A 19,755-nucleotide genomic window follows, 5' to 3' on the forward strand; every position below is an offset into this window, starting at 1 on the left:
AGTGCACACGGAACCTTCTCCAGAATAGATCACATCCTGGGCCATAAATCTGGTCTTGGAAAATTCAAAAAAATTGAAATCATTCCAGTCATCTTTTCTGACCACAGTGCAGTAAGATTAGATCTCAATTACAGGAAAAAAATTGTTAAAAATTCCAACATATGGAGGCTAAATAACACGCTTCTGAATAACCAACAAATCATAGAAGAAATCAAAAAAGAAATCAAAGTATGTATAGAAATAAATGAAAATGAAAACACAACAACCCAAAACCTATGGGACACTGTAAAAGCAGTGCTAAGGGGAAGGTTCATAGCATTACAGGCACACATCAAGAAACAAGAAAAAAGCCAAATAAATAACCTAACTCTACACCTAAAACAATTAGAGAAGGAAGAAATGAAGAACCCCAGGGTTAGCAGAAGGAAAGAAATCTTAAAAATTAGGGCAGAAATAAATGCAAAAGAAACTAAAGAGACCATAGCAAAAATCAACAAAGCTAAAAGCTGGTTTTTTGAAAAAATAAACAAAATTGACAAACCATTAGCAAGACTCATTAAGAAACAAAGAGAGAAGAACCAAATTAACAAAATAAGAAATGAAAAGGGTGAGATCACAACAGACAACACTGAAATACAAAGGATCATAAGAGACTACTACCAGCAGCTCTATGCCAATAAAATGGACAACTTGGATGAAATGGACAAATTCTTAGAAAAGTATAACTTTCCAAAACTGAACCAGGAAGAAATAGAAGATCTTAACAGAGCCATCACAAGCAAGGAAATCGAAACTGTAATCAGAAATCTTCCAGCAAACAAAAGCCCAGGACCAGATGGCTTCACAGCTGAATTCTACCAAAAATTTAGAGAAGAGCTAACACCTATCTTACTCAAACTCTTCCAGAAAATTGCAGAAGAAGGTAAACTTCCAAACTCATTCTATGAGGCCACCATCACCCTAATTCCAAAACCAGACAAAGATGCCACAAAAAAAGAAAACTACAGGCCAATATCACTGATGAACATAGATGCAAAAATCCTTAACAAAATTCTAGCAAACAGAATCCAACAACATATTAAAAAAATCATACACCATGACCAAGTGGGCTTTATCCCAGGAATGCAAGGATTCTTTAATATCCGCAAATCGATCAACGTAATACACCACATCAACAAATTGAAAGATAAAAAACATATGATTATCTCAATAGATGCAGAGAAAGCCTTTGACAAAATTCAACACTCATTTATGATTAAAACTCTCCAGAAAGCAGGAATAGAAGGAACATACCTCAACATAATAAAAGCTATATATGACAAACCCACAGCAAGCATCACCCTCAATGGTGAAAAATTGAAAGCATTTCCTCTGAAATCAGGAACAAGACAAGGATGCCCACTCTCACCACTACTATTCAACATAGTGTTGGAAGTTTTGGCCACAGCAATCAGAGCAGAAAAAGACATAAAAGGAATCCAGATAGGAAAAGAAGAAGTGAAACTCTCGCTGTTTGCAGATGACATGATCCTCTACATAGAAAACCCTAAAGACTCTACCAGAAAATTACTAGAGCTAATTAATGAATATAGTAAAGTTGCAGGATATAAAATTAACACACAGAAATCCCTTGCATTCCTATACACTAACAATGAAAAAACAGAAAGAGAAATTAAGGAAACAATACCATTCACCATTGCAACAAAAAGAATAAAATACTTAGGAGTATATCTACCTAAAGAAACAAAAGACCTATACATAGAAAACTATAAAACACTGATGAAAGAAATCAAAGAGGACACAAACAGTTGGAGAAACATACCGTGTTCATGGATTGGAAGAATCAATATTGTCAAAATGGCTATTCTACCCAAAGCAATCTATAGATTCAATGCAATCCCTATCAAGCTACCAACGGTATTTTTCACAGAATTAGAACAAATAATTTCACAATTTGTATGGAAATACAAAAAACCTCGAATAGCCAAAGTAATCTTGAGAAAGAAGAATGGAACTGGAGGAATCAACCTGCCTGACTTCAGACTCTACTACAAAGCCACAGTCATCAAGACAGTATGGTACTGGCACAAAGACAGAAATATAGATCAATGGAACAGAATAGAAAGCCCAGAGATAAATCCACGAACCTATGGACAGCTTATCTTTGACAAAGGAGGCAAGGATATACAATGGAAAAAAGACAATCTCTTTAACAAGTGGTGCTGGGAAAACTGGTTAACCACTTGTAAAAGAATGAAACTAGAACACTTCCTAACACCATACACAAAAATAAACTCAAAATGGATTAAAGATCTAAATGTAAGACCAGAAACTATAAAACTCCTAGAGGAGAACATAGGCAAAACACTCTCCGACATAAATCACAGCAAGATCTTCTATGACCCACCTCCCAGAATATTGGAAATAAAAGCAAAAATAAACAAATGGGACTTAATGAAAATTAAAAGCTTTTGCACAACAAAGGAAACTATAAGTAAGGTGAAAAGACAGCCCTCAGATTGGGAGAAAATAATAACAAATGAGGAAACAGACAAAGGATTAATCTCAAAAATATACAAGCAACTCCTGAAGCTCAATTCCAGAAAAATAAACGACCCAATCAAAAAATGGGCCAAAGAACTAAACAGACATTTCTCCAAAGAAGACATACAGATGGCTAACAAACACATGAAAAGATGCTCAACATCACTCATCATCAGAGAAATGCAAATCAAAACCACAATGAGGTACCATTACACGCCAGTCAGGATGGCTGCTATCCAAAAGTCTACAAGCAATAAATGCTGGAGAGGGTGTGGAGAAAAGGGAACCCTCTTACACTGTTGGTGGGAATGCAAACTAGTACAGCCACTATGGAAAACAGTGTGGAGATTTCTTAAAAAACTGGAAATAGAACTGCCATATGACCCAGCAATACCACTTCTGGGCATACACACTGAGGAATCCAGATCTGAAAGAGACACGTGCACCCCAATGTTCATCGCAGCACTGTTTATAATAGCCAGGACATGGAAACAACCTAGATGCCCATCAGCAGATGAATGGATAAGGAAGCTGTGGTACATATACACCATGGAATATTACTCAGCCGTTAAAAAGAATTCATTTGAATCAGTTCTAATGAGATGGATGAAACTGGAGCCCATTATACAGAGTGAAGTAAGTCAGAAAGATAAAGAACATTACAGTATACTAACACATATATACGGAATTTAGATAGATGGTGGCGATAACCCTATATGCAAAACAGAAAAAGAGACACAGAAATACAGAACAGACTTTTGAACTCTGGGGGAGAACGTGAGGGTGGGATGTTTTGAAAGAACAGCATGTATATTATCTATGGTGAAACGGACCACCAGCCCAGGTGGGATACATGAGTCAGGTGCTCGGGCCTGGTGCACTGGGAGGACCCTGAGGAGTCGGGTGGGGAGGGAGGTGGGAGGGGGGATCGGGATGGGGAATACATGTAACTATATGGCTGATTCATGTCAATGTATGACAAAACCCACTGAAATGTTGTAAAGTGATTGGCCTCCAACTAATAAAATAATATTAAAAAAAAAAAAAAAAAAAAAAAAAAAAAGTGGTCAGATTCTCTTAAGTCTGAATTATTATTGGGGCTTCCCAGGTGGCTCAGATGGTAAAGAATCTGTCTGCAATGCAGGAGATCCAGGTTCAATCCCTGGGTCAGGAAGATCCCCCGAAGGAGGAAATGGCAACCCACTCCAGTATGCCTGCCTAGAGAATTCCATGGACAGAGGGGCCTGGTGGGCTACAGTCCAGGGGGTCGCAAGAGTCAGACATGACTTAGCAATTACACCACCACCAATTAACATTTACCTAAAATTTCTAAACAATACCAAAGTTTTAAACACATACACACAAAAATTTCATAAAGTCAGGTACCCACAGGATGCTCCAAGTTTAGGCTTGTGATTTGCAGCTGTCAAAGTGAAGAATCCCAAGTGTTTGGGCATCTAATGAAAGAAACTGGCTGTGTCAGGAACCAACAACTACCCAGACTCAGGCTCTCGGGATTCAGCCACACCTACTGTCACCTACAGATTTTGTACAACTCACTTTAAATCTGGGAACCGAATGGATTTTCACATTGAGCAATAAAACATGAAGCAATTTCTGACTTTATATCAGATAATCTGGTTTAAAAAAAAACTTGAATCCCTCCCCTGTGACCCACAAAATAAAAAGGTGTTTGGCAGGAATTGGGTCTTTGCTGACAACCTTGGGTAACTGTTCAGGGGTCCTCTCATTCTCACTGGTCTACAAAGCGACCAGGAATGTCATATGCTCTGGGGTCTTGGGGTGATGCCCATCTTTCTCCATATCCACTTGGCGACCTTCTTATTTTTCAGGGTGTGGCTCAAACATCCTTTCAGATTTATTATTCGTAGCTATCACTGAGCATCTACATGGGCTAGACATTCCACAAGTTTTATTTGTAGTCCTGGAAACAACTCTGATTTTCCTCTCCCTTTAACAGATGGGGAAGCTGAGGCTACGAAAATGTGTTATTTACCCAAGGTCATGAGCATCAGAACAGGGACCTGAGCACAGGTTAGACTCTGAACCCACTTCCTAGTCCACCCAGCAAGCCTCCATGTCCTGCTCTGTGTCCTTAGAGCACTCAGCAAATGAACCTGTCGTTCTTTATTTATCTGGCCGCATCGGGTCTTAGTCAGGTACTCGGGATCTTCCATTACTTCATGTGGCTGAGTTGCCCCAAGACACGTGTGATCTTAGTTACCCGACCAGAGACTGAACCCAAGTTCCAGGCACTACACGGCAGATTCTTCTCTTTTAAGTTTTTCTAAAAAAAAAATTTATTTTAGTTTTTTAAATTAAAGAATTCAAAAAACTATTTACGGCTGCACTGGGTCTTTCTCTAGCTGCGGCAAGCAGGGGCCACTCTCTAGTTGCAGTTCAAGGGCTTCTCACTGTGGTGGCTTTCCTCATTGCAGAGATGGGCTCCAGGCTCGTGGGCTTCAGCAGCTGCAGCACACAGACCCAGCAGTCGTGGCACATAGGCTTAGTTGCTCTGTGGCATGTGGAATCCCCCCGGCTCAGGGACTGAACCCGAGTCCTCTGCATGGCAAGGCAGACGCCGAACCACTGGACTGCCAGGGAAGTCCCTACAGGTACTTTCTCACATGTGTCATTTCTTCCAGAGCGAGCTTTCTGCAAGTCTTGTACCCTTGGTACCAGATCCAGAGTGGGTAAACCCTGTCAGCGGGAAGAAATATCATGTTCTAATTTAGGCTCCTTCAGAAGCCAACTGATGGATGAGGTCAGCCAAACTCTGGAACAAGGGCTCCAAGTGACCTCTATTCTCCACAGTGGGCTCCAGGGGGCTTTATACCCACTAGCCCATTTTATCCCTTATTCCCAGGGAGAGAAAGAGCATTCAAAATGACTGAAGCCCAGTGGAGCTGTCGTGCAAGCACGTGAGAAAGCTCTAGGCGTTTACCTGGGTGGCTGCCCTTTCCGTGGGGCTCAGGTAAGAAAGTTACGTAAGTGCCATGTGTTGGTGCAAGACTCTGGCAGAAAAGCTGAGGAAGACCTGACTTCTCCACAGACACAAGCCGGGATTTCACGGCAATGTCACTTTTCTTTATCCACTGAAATTCCCATTATCAATACGGATCCTCACCTTTCAGGTAATCCCACTTTCCCCAGGGAAATGAAGTATTTGGATCGTGGTGCCTGGCAGCACACCTTGATGAAAGGACTGCCTCTAGGTAGTTACACAAGTGCTTAACAGGTTTGGTTGTTGGAGAAACGGGACATTTTTACTGTGAGACCAAAGAGGTACTTTTGAGAACACCCTCAGAAAGTGGGCAAGGATTTGCACAGCCTGAAAATCAATAAATGAATAACATCTGGAACCCCGAGAGCTTGTTATGACAACTGCTCGACCTGGGTCACCGCTGGTCTCGCTGCCAGAGCAGGAGAGAAAGTTTTGCCTTGGCAGGTAAATGAATGAAGGCGCGATCATCAAATACCATCTGCTATTTTAAAACGCGTTATTTGTGGCTCTGGCGCACATGTGCCCTTCGGTTGCTATTTGGACCGAGGACCAGAGGCCGTGTCTCCTGTTCCGTGGTCAGCCCTTGGCCATGCTGGCAGGAAGGGCTGCTGAAGCATAGGAGGCATGACTCCGGCTATTTCTGTAGAGAACTGTAACTGTCGCTGAGGAAGCTGCCTGCATTTTGCAGAGGACCTCAGAAGGATGGGAAACACGAGGTCGCTTAATTCCTTCCCAGAATCGAGGGGCAGCCAGAGTGCCCAGAGCAGCTCCTCCCAGGAGAGCTGTTGAAGACATCCAAGTGCAGGGGAGAGGGTGAGGCCCGCCTGGAGATAAGGCACAAGCTGTACCACTCTGATTTTCCAAAGCAACGGCTAAATTTAGCCTTAGGAAAAACTGCCTTCCTCCACTTCTTCACAACTCCCCAACTCTACGGACCAAGACGCCAGAAACGGACGTCAGCAAGCCTTCTTAAGACCGTCTTCACTGGCCGGGATGGGGGATTCGGATTTCTTCCTGGTCTATGGTTCATACTGCTCACAAAGTCAGAGTCTCAGGTGCAACAGGGAAAAAACCCTTTAAGCTGATGAAGAGCGATGAGACGGACTTATGAGCAGTGCACAGTCAACCTATAAGGATGTCTCCTTTGAAATCTTTCAGTGCAAGGCGAGCAGAGGCCCAGCCTCTATCCTCTAAGCACATGAAGGCTCAGTGGAGCCCAAGGAGCTCAGCTGGATCATGACACGGCAGCCAGAGTGTAAGAGCACCCGGATTACGCAGGAGCCAAGCCCACTGTCGATCAAATGGCAAAGCAACTGCAGCTCAAGGCCACAGAACTGCAGCTAATGAGCATGAGAGCAAAGGAGATGGGAACTCTGACAGACTTGCCACCTACCTTCATCAAATCTACAAAAGAGGAGGCTCACTAATGTCCCCCAAAGCACCACACTTGGAGGCCACGGCCTCAACAATTTCACTACACGCACGATACGTACAGATTGAGACATTCAAGAAATGGATGGAGTGATGGAGGAAACCACTGACACCAATGGGGTATTTTTTTTCCAATTATAAAATGCAGTTTATTAAAAAGTTAAGGCTGATATTTCTTTCCTAATACATGTCTTAAAATTATATTAAACTTCAGAGGTAACCACTAGGCAAAATTTTTAACTTTTTATTTTGTATTGGAGTAGAGCTGATTAACAATGCCGTGATAGTTTCCGGTGGACAGCAAAGCGACTCAGCCACATACACATGTATCCATTCTCTGCCAAACTCCCCTCCCCATCCAGCTGCCACATAACACCAAGCAGAGTTTCCTCTGCTATTCATTTTAAATATAGCAGTGTGGACATGTCGATTTCAAACTCCCTAACTATCCTTTCTCCCCCATCTACCTCCCCCCCTCATCCCGCCACCGGTAACCATTACCATAATGGGGCCTTTAGAGGGAAAAGATGTTAGGATGTGAGTGAGTGCTGAACTTTAAATGTCTCGCCCAGATGAGGTGGTAAAGGAAAACCCTGCATTTAAGAACCACAACTGCCAAGACGGGAACTTGTACAAAACACATGGGAATTGTCAAGGGGCGAGCATCCATTAATTAACTGCCAGCAGGTTGTCCTGGGGTGCCCAGCTGTACCAAAAAAACTGCTCCGAGTCCTCAGGGAAGAAGGACGGGGAACCAGGGCCAGGACAGACTCCTGCTTTGAATGTCAAGTGCATACCATACCGTTGCTGGGCCTCCACTGCCTGGTGCTGGCGTGTCAGGGTCCGAGGGGTGGACTCAAGCTGTCGTGGTGGCCACGAGAGACACAAAAACCAAATGAGATGTGTGCCTTCATTTCCAGAACCTCATCCGGATGGAAATGGAGGGCGATGAAGAGAGACCTCGACAGTTCTATGGGGCCGGCACCTGCCTTAACTCTGCTCACTCATCTCCCTGAGGCCTGGCACACAGTCGGCCCTAAATAAACATTTACTGCACAAGGGACTTAATTTCCTCTGTTCAAAATAGAAAGAGTGAATTTCAAGCAGGACAAGGTAAGGGAGATTGCGTAGGACAAAATATTTGTTTCCTGTCATCATTTCCAGGTGACTTTCCTCCAGCCGGGTTATGAAAAGCAGTTCCTTCCTTTCTCTCTTCCCTAATCGCATCAAACAGGTTTGGGGACCAGGCGTGCGAAAACACCAAACTGAGCCAGACACATGATAACGCTTTTGCCTTAGCAGCAGTGCTCCACGACAAGGCTGGGGGACAGAGACGATGGGGGGGAAAAGTCAAATGTGCAATAAAAAGGAAAACTCTGCAAATGAGAAGTTTTACAAGGTACCTGGGGCAAAAGTTTTTGTTTTTTAAAAAGCCCTGGCTGCTTCTAGAGAACACTGCTAATCACAAGAGATGCTGTTTGCCCTGAGTTTCTGGTGATTTTCAGTATCTGAGTAAAACACCGTGTACTGTGCATTCAGGATTCTAGTTGAAAGAAGCCTCTCGCTCTTTCCAGCTCACTCCCCACACACTGCTTAGAGCTGCCTCCGCAAAGCTTTCTCCCGGGGCTAACTGTAGGAATGCCGGAATGCGATGTTCCCAAGCTGTCCTGCGACCTCTAGAGAGTTTAAGTCCAAGATGTTCCACAAATACACATTTTTTTAAACTCTGGATTCTACACAGAACTCAAAAGTGTACTAACTACAGTTGCTTTTTTTCCTACAATGCCATAAGATTCTGTAAAACCCTGGGATAAATACAGACGAAGAGGTCCTTTTCAAATCAATTGATTGAAATGTCTATATTTTAAAAGAAATAGCTATACTGCTTTAAAATACTGGATGTAGTTTTTTTTAATGTCAAAACAGATAAAATGATCTAGAGATACTGTTTTACAATTTATCATAGGTCTTTCTGACAGAGAAATAGTTTTAAAGATCAAAGTTATACCACTTTAACCATTTTATTCCAAAGTAAAATACTTCTCCAAGGGAACCACCAGACCCATAGAAAAATTTTAACCAGTAAATTCCTTTATTCAGCACTGCTGTGATCCCTGTGAGGGCCATTTTGTGTCCTGGCTCGAGAAAAAAAGTGAAAGTAAGTGAAAGAGTTAAGTTTCTTAGCTGTGTCCGACTCTTTGGGACCCCATGGACTGGGGTAGCCTGTCAGGCTCCTCTGTCCACAAGATTCTACAGGCGAGAATACTGGAGTGAGTTGCCATTCCTTTCTCACTGCTTAGAAACACATCAAGGGCTGCTCTCCTGTGTCTGCAGGCGACTCGCTTCCACACTTTTTGAGTTGGGGGGGGGGAGGGGCTGCTGATACTATTTGATATTACTGGGTTGGCCCAGAAGTTCTTTTTGGTTTTCCCATAAGCACGTACAGAAAAACCTGAACAAACTTTTTGGCCAACCCAATACATCTGCCATCAGCACTCCATCCCTAGATTTGAGTCATCTTCAAATTTTTACAAATTCCAAATGAGTGAGGCCTCAATGAATGTATTAGTGAGGCCACTATTCAAATAATCCTTGGATTAAGTGGAAAAGCTAAAACCTTATAGTGCTTTTCACTAAATGGGGATGCAACTTGACAGCAGGGAGATGTAACAGTTGTTGGGTTATCTTGCTATCCTCGTGGACGTCTCCAAATTGGGCTTCTTTAATCATCCTACAGGGGTTCTCTGGTGGTTCAGAGATAAAGAATCTGCCTGCCATGCAGGAGACTTGAGTTTGAGTCCTGGTCCAGGAAGATCCCCTGGAGGAGGGCATGGCAGCCCATTCCAATCTTCTTGCCTTGGGAAATCCCATGGACAGTAGAGCCTGTTGGGCTACAGTCCATGGGGTCACAAAGAGTTGGATATAACTTAGCGACTAAACAACAAAAATCATCCCACTCCAAGTATAGCTGGTCTAAAGGTTCAGGGAGCAGTTAATGATGGAACGAAAGGTGAATAACCAACTCAAAGTGCAGTGGGAGCTAACCCTGCTACACACCCATCAGAAATCCCTGACATGCCCCCCCCCCTTTCTTCCCTGCTTCTTCCCTTTCCCTGGTCTCCCTTCCCTGCCTTCACCTATCTCCCCCACCCGAACCTCTCTAACTCCCTCCCTCCTCACTTAACCTGGATCCAGGTATGTCTCTTTGAGACGACTGATAAAAACACTTATGCTTAACAAGAGATTAGGGAAAATGGAAATTCATGAAAAGAGTAAACTAAAGCTCACATAAAGCTGTTATATAGCTTTATGTTGTATACTAAATATCCTCTAACATGGCTAACTATGAGCCTCAAATTTGGCTGAACTTAGCAAACAAAGCAAAAAAAGGGAGGCAAGATCAAGATCAAGATCACTGTCAATTGCTGTGGACAGCATGGCTCTTCTAGGTACTGAGCGCTGAGAGAAGATACTAATAAGAAAGGCTGTGACATAATGCAGTGGTCCCCAAACTTTTTGGGAACCAGGGAGAAATGTTTCCATGGATGGGATAGAGGGATGGTCTCAGGATGATTCTCAGAAGGAGCACACAACCTAGATCCCTCGAATGCACAGCTCCTACTAGGGTTTGAGCTCCTACTAGGGTTTGAGCTCCTACGAGAATCTAATGCCACTGCTGATCTGACAGGAGGTGGAGTTCAGGCAGTAATATGAATGATGGGGGGCAGCTGTAAATACAGAGGAAGCTTTGCTCACTTGCCCGCTGCTCAACTTCTGCTGTGCAGTCGGGTTCTAAAAGGTCACAGACTGAAGTTGGTCCATGGCCCAGGGCAGGCGGGAGGGGGACCCCTGATTTAACAGACCTCAACATCCTTGCAATAAAGGTAATGCATGTGTGCATGCTAAGTGGTTTCAGTCATGTCCAACTCTTTGTGACCCCATAGACTGCAGCCCGCCAGGCTCCTCTGTCCATGGGATTCTCTAGGCAATAAAACTGGAGTGTGTTGCCATTTCCTCCTCCAGGGGATCATCCTGACCGTGGGATGAAACCCATGTCTCTTGCGTGTCTTGCAATAGCAGGCGGCTTCTTCACCCCTAAGCCCCCTGGGAAGTTATTGTGCTAATAATGTGCACTATTAACTACTGGTGGAGAGCTAATGGCAGGCGTGTCTTCTAACACTTATCTGATCATTTTTTGTGGTGGGGAGCATCTTATATGCATGTCTTTTAAGTAATTCCAACAAAAGAGTTTAGGAACTAAAACTAGTCCTAAAGGATACCTTGATACAGACACTCTCTGAGTGAGGAAGCTCCTGGTCCACTTTAACCTACCACAAATCCCAGCAAGGTCATGTAGGTTAATGGTGAATGTCACCCAGGAACTAGTGTGGGAAGCTGCTTGACCCCACATCTCTTCCCACTGTCTCCGGTCTTCCTTCTTAGGAGGCTCCTCCTCTCATTGCTTGTGGTTCAGTCAATTCTTCCTCAGACAACCTCTGACACACCGAACTACCTCTTTAGCCACATTTTCCTTCCCTTCTCCTTGTTCTAACTCTTGGAGATACAGCAGAAGGATTTCTGTCATTCTCTCTTTTGTTCAATTTAAGAATAAAATTATGACTGTAATGATCATGGATTGCCAAAGAATTGATGCTTTTGAACTGTGGTGTTGGAGAAGACTCTTGAGAGTCACTTGGACTGCAAGGAGATCAAACCAGTCACTTCTAAAGGAAATCCATCCTGAATATTCACTGGAAGGATTGATGCTGAAGCTGAAGCTCCAATACTTTGGCTACCTGATTGGAAGAACTGACTCACTGGAAAAACACCTTGATGCTGGGAAAGATCAAAGGCAGGAGGAGAAGGGGACAACAGAGGATGAGATGGTTGGGTGGCATCACTGACTCGATGGACATGAGTTTGAGCAAGCTCCGGGAGTTGGTGATGGACAGGGAAGCCTGGTGTGCTGCAGTCCATGGGGTCGCAAAGAGTCGGATATGAACTGAACTGAAAATCATGGATAATAATATTGTTAGGATTATCAAGAAACTGAAATTATTTACTTTCTCTGGGTTTATTCCTCTAAAAAGTTAGAAAGCTGGAGTCTGTAATTTCCGAGAATCATTTAGGGTTCCACCAGTAAATTAAGAATCTTCACAAATAAGTTTCCACTGACTGAAATTCTTTTATGTATACATTTATTATTATTCAAGAAGCTTCATTTAATATTCCAATGTGCAGTTCATTTTTCCATTTGTTTTGGAACATGTAAGTGTAGGCTATGTATATACAGTATGTAGATTAGGTAGTTCAATGTTTTATAGTTTACACGGGTATATGCATGCACACACATTATTTTAAATTTTTATTCTGCAAATTCTGAGTATCTATTATGGATTCAAAAGGTTTTTGTTCTCAGTCTAGCCTGGGAATCTACCCACCATTTACTGCACTGTTTGTCTGGGAACTATTACTCAATTTACCTATAAGCTTTTAGAATATCATCAACTTTAGGATGGGCCCTTCCTATTTTTAACATTGTTAGATAAAACATCTTTCACATGCACACACAAATGCCAGAGGCATCGATTCTGGCTAGAATGGAATGTGTGGTTTCTTTCACTAGAAAACACAAAAGTGTATTTAAGGAAATCTTTAGTGGATAAATCCAAACCACAGAGTGCAATATTAAGGACCTGAATCCTATTTTCTGAAAATAATCTTAGGGAATGTTAGTCAGTACCCATTTAAAGTCTATTGAAAGGTGATGATTCTGGGGAGTCTTCAGTTAAAATGGGACCACAAAAATGGGAGTATGGAATGAGCCTTGTTGTAAACTTCTGCAGTTTCAGAATGAAGGATGCTTTCTCAAAGAATATGAGACTCAATGGCGAAGATCAGCGCAGTATGCCTGCTCAGCATCCCTTCCCTGGACACTGGCCATGACTCTGTGCTTCTCCTCCGTTCAGGTGGTTCTAACTCCGATTCTTGTCTCCAGGGGTGGGTGAGTCAGGTCTCGCTAATGAGGGTACCACCCCTCCTTATTCAAGTGACTGGACAAAGGAGTCAAGGTGAGCCAGTAACAGAACATTTCCTGGAAGTCCTGGGAAAGAAGTGCCATCTTCCCAGAAATATCTGCTAAACTGGCAAAATATAAGCCTGGAACTCGAGAGGGCCATCGTGCTATGGCTTCGGGAACTTCTGCCTGAGAAGAAAATCAACACAGAGGAGAAGAGAGCCAAGAGAGGGACAGACAGGTTCCTGACATCACTTGAGCATCTGGAAGCAGTTGTACCTGAAGACAACTCCAAACTGGACCTCATGAGAGCCAATAAATAGCTTTTTTTTTTTTTTTTTTTAAATATAAGCTAGTTGGAGTTCTGTCACCTAAGGCTAAAAGAGGGGCCTGAGGTGAATCCATCAACTGAAATGTGGATCTTTCCACTAAATAAATCCTGGAAAAGTTCTACTTTCACTTACCAAAAAAAAAAAAAAAAAATCAGTTTCATTAAGCAGACCTTAGTGATAGTACCTAAGAATCACTCAAAGATCCCTATTAAACATGGGACAAATTTTGGCAGAAATAAGCTGTCATTCTCATTTGAAACATTCTGATTACCCAAATAAATCAGAAAAACAGAGAAAGGTACACTAAGCTCCTGCCTAGCTAGACACCTTCTGCTGTTGAATTAAATACTTACAGAAGTATTTTAACTCTATTGGGCCTTAACCTACTGCCAAACTGCCAGTCATAACAACAGACACATCTCAGAAAAGAGAATCACTACAAAACTGCTGCTGCTGCTAAGTCACTTCAGTTCATGTCCGACTCTTTGCAGCCCTGTGGACTGGAGCCTGCCAGGCTCCTCTGTCCATGGGATTCTCCAGGCAAGAACACTGGAGTGGGTTGCCAGGCCCTCCCCTCCAGGGACCGAACCTGTGTCTCTACGTCTCCTGCACAGGAAGGTAGGTTCTTTACCACTAGTGCCAGCTGGGAAGACACTGAGATTTAAAGACAATTATGAATGATCTAATCCAGGGGCTTTCAACAGGTTTTGGCTGTGGCCCACAAAAAGAAAGAGCTCAATACGTGCATGTGCACACACACACCCCTCTGAAACAAAGACTCCCCAAACATACTGACCATACTACATGCAATGCATTCTGATTTTAATAACTAATGACAGTGACCACTAAGTTAATTTCCTGAACCACTACTAATAGGCTTAGAAAACAGGTGAGGCACTGATCCAGGGCTATAAGGTGAGTTACCTAGGATTTCTCACTTACTGAGAAGTAAGCCAAAACAAAAACCAAGTATTCATCTTACCATATTATATTCAAGCAAACAGCTGTTACCTATGCACATTTCAGCAAATTTCTGGCCAATCTTATGAGCCCCAAAGATGACTCAGGTGTTAGACCCTGCTATTTAACATGGCACGGGCCAAGACTTTTACAGCCACTTCACGGCCACTTAAATGGAAACCCAAATCTACTAGGGATGGTGAATGAACCTGAATGGGAGACCCTGTGGAGTTTGGGTCTGAATTACCAGCAGGCAAGACAGAACTGAATGCACGAAATAGGATCAGAGTCATGTTTGTTTCAGAAAATTCCTCTTACGTTCTTCTCTCTCTACCTGAGGAGTAACACCAGGCATACAATTTTGTGGTCAATGACCAGTATTTATGAAAGCCCACCTCCCAGGTCGCATGATGCTAGGGTCAGTAGGGGAAGACACAGCTTCAGCATTAGCCTGTCCTGCAAACAGCCACTAGTCTAATCTGGGAGCTGAGGGTAAAGGGTTCATTAATGAGATCACGTGTGAGTTGGGCTCAGAGAATAAGAAGGAAGAATTTCAAATGGTTCATGCTGAGTAGCTGCTGGGGGAAGGGGGAGGCTGGGGGGAGCAGAGTGGGGGATCAGGTTTGGAGGGTGGGGAAGGTCAGAAGAAGGAAGGTAAAAAAATTAGACTGGTTCATTTTGGTAGTTGATAAATGTTCATTTAATATATTTGGAGGCACTTGTAACACAGAAAAGTCAGTCATTTGACTTCAGGGCAACCCACTTAGGCAGGGTAAAGCCCCTCACCGTGACTTTCAGGATCAGGAGCGCCAACGTCCTCAGGTGAGGGGTAACCCGGCAGGTTCCCAGGCACTTCCTAAATGTTCAAAGTGACTGATATTAACCTGCAGTCTTTAAGCTGATTCAATGGACCTCGTTTAGACTTTTCCCACCAACAAAGTTCAGCAATGGCTGTCAGAACTTCCATGAAATATAAGAAAACGAAAGGCATGTGAGAATGAGATGGCTGGACAGCATCACCAACTCAATGGACATGAATTTGAGCAAACTCTGGGAGATAGTGAAGAACAGGAGAGCCTGGCATGCTGCAGTCCATGAGGTCACAAAGAGTCAGATATGACAGAGCGACTGAACAACAAATGACAAGTGAGAGGTAATAAAGAGAAAATTAAGCCTGTGTCACTTCTACAATGGCCAGAGAGCTCAGAAGGCAGTACAAGGCATGCCTCTAGAAGGTGTGGAAGACTTTATGGAACGGAGATCCCTTCCTATCTTCATTAGCGTCCCCAACTCACTTCCCTGGACCCTTCTTTCCTTTGCCTACTCCCTCTTTATTTTACCTATTTTCACGACGTAATATGTATCTCTGTAACCTCCCGTATTGTTCAGTCACTAAGTCGTGTAAGCTCCCTTCAGTTCAGTCGTTCAGTCGTGTCCGACTCTTTGCGACCCCATGAATCGCAGCACGTAAGCTCCCTTAACCCTCTTTTTAAAAAAAAAAAAAAAAGGTGAGGTGTATGCAAATAAACCGTCACATGTGGATGCCAAAAGCTTTCTGGCAAAGGAATATATAACTGCAATAAACACTCAAATATTCAGCTTATGTAGTGTGACAAGATGCCACGGTTGATATTTAACAATGAACACTTGGCACCACTCTGAGAGCCTTCTGTTTAAAAGATCGATGGGATACAAATACTAACCCACTTTAAGTCAGAGAGCAAACCCTTTTAAGTGTAAGAAGATATGGCAGCCGCACAAAAACATTTGTGAAAGGGGTGGGGTAGTGGATACCGCTAAGGAAGAAGAAAAGACTTTCCGAAAACCACTGCGCCGGCGAGAGAATGGTGGCAACTTTAACAGGATGGTCTTTATTGACCCTTCTGGGTAAAACCCAAAGTTGAGTCTTAAAGGAATGTAAATATGAAAATAAAATATAAAAATAAAATTTCCCTTAAACATTTAAAACAGGCAGCCTACAAGCAGAGCTCTGCAATGTCAGAAGTTCACAATGGCGAGGCTAGAAAACATCAGAAAAATTATGATGGTTTCCAAAGACAATTCTCGATAACTGAAAAGGACATTTCCGGCAGTGCCAGAATGCACAGGATCGTAAGCCGAGCTGAGCACTGGAATTTTGGCCATCAGTACATGCTTCACACCTTTCTCACAGCAAACTTTCAAGGTCAACTGATTCTTTAATGTCACCATCTTTCTCCGGTGAAGTAAAAAATTTTCAGTTCCACCCATTACCCATGCTTTCTAGGACAGCCCAACATGAATGCCCTGCAACGGGGCCAGCTGCCGTAACAGGCAGGAAGGCCCAGCAGAGCCCTCCACAGAAGACTGAGGAAAATAATAAGGGATCTCTACATGTTTACCACAAAAGCACAAGAGTTAGTAAGAATCCTTAAGTGATACGATGTTGTTATTAACCACTGCACTAAACACTGAGCTTCCACTTGGGTTATTTGGAACATAATTAGGATGCCTGGGTCCAGGTCCCTTAGGAATTCGAGGCAGTCCTCTGCTTGTTTTCACCTAGCTAAATTTTGGGGAAATGCATACCCTATAAGCAAATGTTGTTTCTAGAACATTAAACATCGTTGTATTCCTGAAATCTAAAACTAAGAAAAAGAAAAACATAAGTTTGTTTGCTGGAGAAGGGAATGACAACCCACTCCAGTATTCTTGCCTGGAGAATCCCATGGACAGAGGAGCCTGGCGGGCTACAGTCCATGGGGTCACAAAGAGTCGGACACGACTGAGTGACTAACACACACACACACAAACACACACACACACACACACACACACAAACACACGCTTCTTTGCTATCATCTGATTAGAGTCTTAAAATAAGAAATATCTTTCTATAAACAAACACCATGAAAAGTGATACTGCTTAATATATTTCTTTTAATCAGGTTCTCAAGCAATAGTTCGTATGACACAGATTCTGTAGAGAAACTCTGAAAAGCTCCTTTAGACCGAGAAAGAAAAGGACTCCTTTACATGAACCAGCCATTTTATTATGTGTGATAAAACTTTGGCCCCACTGGTGGAAGAAATACAATGCATTCAAGCAAACAAACAGACGAGGCACTTCATATCTGAAAGCTCTTCTGTTTATTGCATCTGCTTTGCCAATTAGGTACTTCAGACTTACCAATAGTAATCATAATAAGAAACGGTGCACAAAATACAAAACGGGCTTTAAAGCTGCCATCGTTCCCTGGTGAAGCCACTAATTGAGAAGATAATTTGCAAGGGTATTATGTTTTCAGATATTTGATGCCTGCACAAATCTAAAGATTGAAAAACGGTCCCAAACATTTGAAAACCACCAGGGCCGCCTCTGACATTGTGCAAATACCAAGGCGACCAAAGCAGGAGAGATCTTATAAATGCAAGAAGGTTACGCTGAGCCTGGCTGGTGGAAGATAGGGTCAAGGAACCTCTCCCGTCCTTGGTCTGCAAGTAAGCAAAGCTCTCAGGAAGTTCTTCCAAATCTTTGGGTTCTGAACTCAACCAACTTTCCGCGCCGTGTTCTACGCACAGATTAATAAAACGTTCATTCACTCCATTGGCCTGCTAGCAAAAGGCAGCCTCCAACCGCCGGATCCGCAGAAGCGCCGGGGGCGAGAGCCAGGCAGTTCGGCCCCTCTCCCCGCGCCCGGTCGCGGGAGCGAGCACTCCGTCCGAAAAGCCCGCCGCCCGGACGCGATTCGCAAACAAAAACCAGCCGGCGGCCCACGGGCGCTCGCGCCCGCGCTCCCCCGACGCGGCCACTCCCCGTACGCGCGTCGCCAGACCGCCACTCACCCAAACACTCCCACTGGCTCGCGCGCACACTTGTGTCCGCACACCCACGCCCGCCCCCCACCTCCCCGCCACACGTGCGCGCTCTCCCGGACTCGTCCCTCCATCATCCCCACGCGCCCCCACGAACACGCGTGGGCCCACCCCACCCAGACACACTCGGTAAACACGCCGGGACCCACGCGCACTCACGCGTCAAAACACACCAGGCCCCTGCGCTCTCTCCATCAGCTCGCGCGCCCCCTCCACCCTCCCACTCACTCCGTAAACACCCGTGTTTGCACCCCCGCCCCGCAAACATGCGCACGCCCTCCCCCTTGTTCCATCCACACGCGCCCCGCATGCTCATCCAAACACCCCCTCCCGCACGCTCGCCCCGTAAACACTCTCGCTGGCCCCCACGCGCACCCGCCGTCCAAACACACTCCTCCCTCCCGTGAACACGCGCGCCCCTCCCACGCCCTTCCCCCGCGCCTCCACAAGCGCGCGTGTCCTCGCACCCGCTCCTCCGACACGCTCCCTCCCCCCAACTCCGCGTAAACACGCGCGCCCCCGCCGCGAGCACGGGTGCTCCCCACGCCCCGGGCGCGCGCGCGCGCCCGCCCCCGGCCCCGCCCCCGCGCGCCGGGCCGCCCCGCGCGCCCCCGTCGGCCGCCGCCCTCGCCCCGCACGCGCCAGGCCGACTCTCCCCTCGACCGCACGCACACTCACTCGGACTTGGTAAGCACGGCCAACGCTCCGTCGGGCTGGCGCCGAGCCGCCTCTGTCTTCCTCCTCCCGCGCGGCCCCGCCCGGCCCGGCCCGACAGCCCAGCCCTGCCCCGACCCGCTCAGCTCCACACGCCGCAGCTGGAACGACTCGGGCTCCGGGTACCGTTGTCTCCCCGCCACAGCCCGAGTGCACCGCCCGGGCCAATGGCGGGGCGCGGCGGTGAGCTCACCGGCCTCGGCCCCGCCCTCCTGGCCGCGAGGGCCAATCGAAGAGCGCTACGTCACCCGGAGCCGGGCAGAGGCAGGTGTGGGGCGCGGAGCCGCTCGGCGCGGGGACTGCGCCGGAACTGCGCCCGAGCCGCGCGGCGCCGCGCTGGACGGCGGCGGGCCCGGCCCAGAGGGTGCGGGCGGAGCGCGGCCCCGCGGCTCCAGGCGCGCCACGACTCTTCGCGAAGCCGCCGGGCACCCCCAGCCCAGGTTCCAGGAGACCCGCCAGCCGAGTGGCCGAGGTCCACTCGAGGGCAGGGACGACTCCGAGCCCGACGGCCGCGCCCGCTGCCCCGGGCCCACGGCCACGGGGGCCCGTGCCGCGCGGCGGGGGCGCTAGGGCTGCGTGTTCCCTGCTCACCGAGCCGCCCTGCACCCGGCCGCCGACTCCGGGCCCCGGGGCGCCGTCGGGTCCGCCCGGAAGCCCCGCACCCAGTGGCCTTGCGTGCCCGGGCTCCCAGCGCATCCCCGGCGCACCCTGCGGCGGCGGCGTCTGCAATGCAGCCCCGGGAGGAGTCGGCGCTGCGCCGCGAGCAGGGGAGCGCGGAGGGCTGGGCGCGAAGGAGGGGCGCGGCCGACGGCTGCGGACGCGGGACGGCGCTCAGGAGGCCTCCGGGACATTTGGGCGGGTCCCCGAGCCGCAGTGCA

The 19,755-nt window shown here is 46.1% G+C and overlaps 1 protein-coding gene across 2 annotated transcripts in view; it reads right to left on the reverse strand.

Annotated features, from left to right (window-relative positions):
* Nucleotides 1-19,755, reverse strand: part of CAMTA1 (calmodulin binding transcription activator 1) — a 943,590-nt gene that overhangs the window by 42,612 nt on the left and 881,223 nt on the right. The window contains exon 1 of one of the 2 annotated variants that reach the window (XM_065935843.1): nucleotides 18,842-19,010. The exons of the other annotated variant lie outside the window; for it this stretch is intronic. The gene's annotated coding sequence lies outside the window, so the exon portion shown is untranslated. Of the gene's footprint in view, nucleotides 1-18,841; nucleotides 19,011-19,755 lie in introns of those variants that run through there. 2 annotated transcript variants of the gene reach the window in all.

This window comes from Muntiacus reevesi, chromosome 5 (genome assembly GCF_963930625.1).
Source record: "Muntiacus reevesi chromosome 5, mMunRee1.1, whole genome shotgun sequence".
NCBI lineage: Eukaryota > Metazoa > Chordata > Mammalia > Artiodactyla > Cervidae > Muntiacus > Muntiacus reevesi.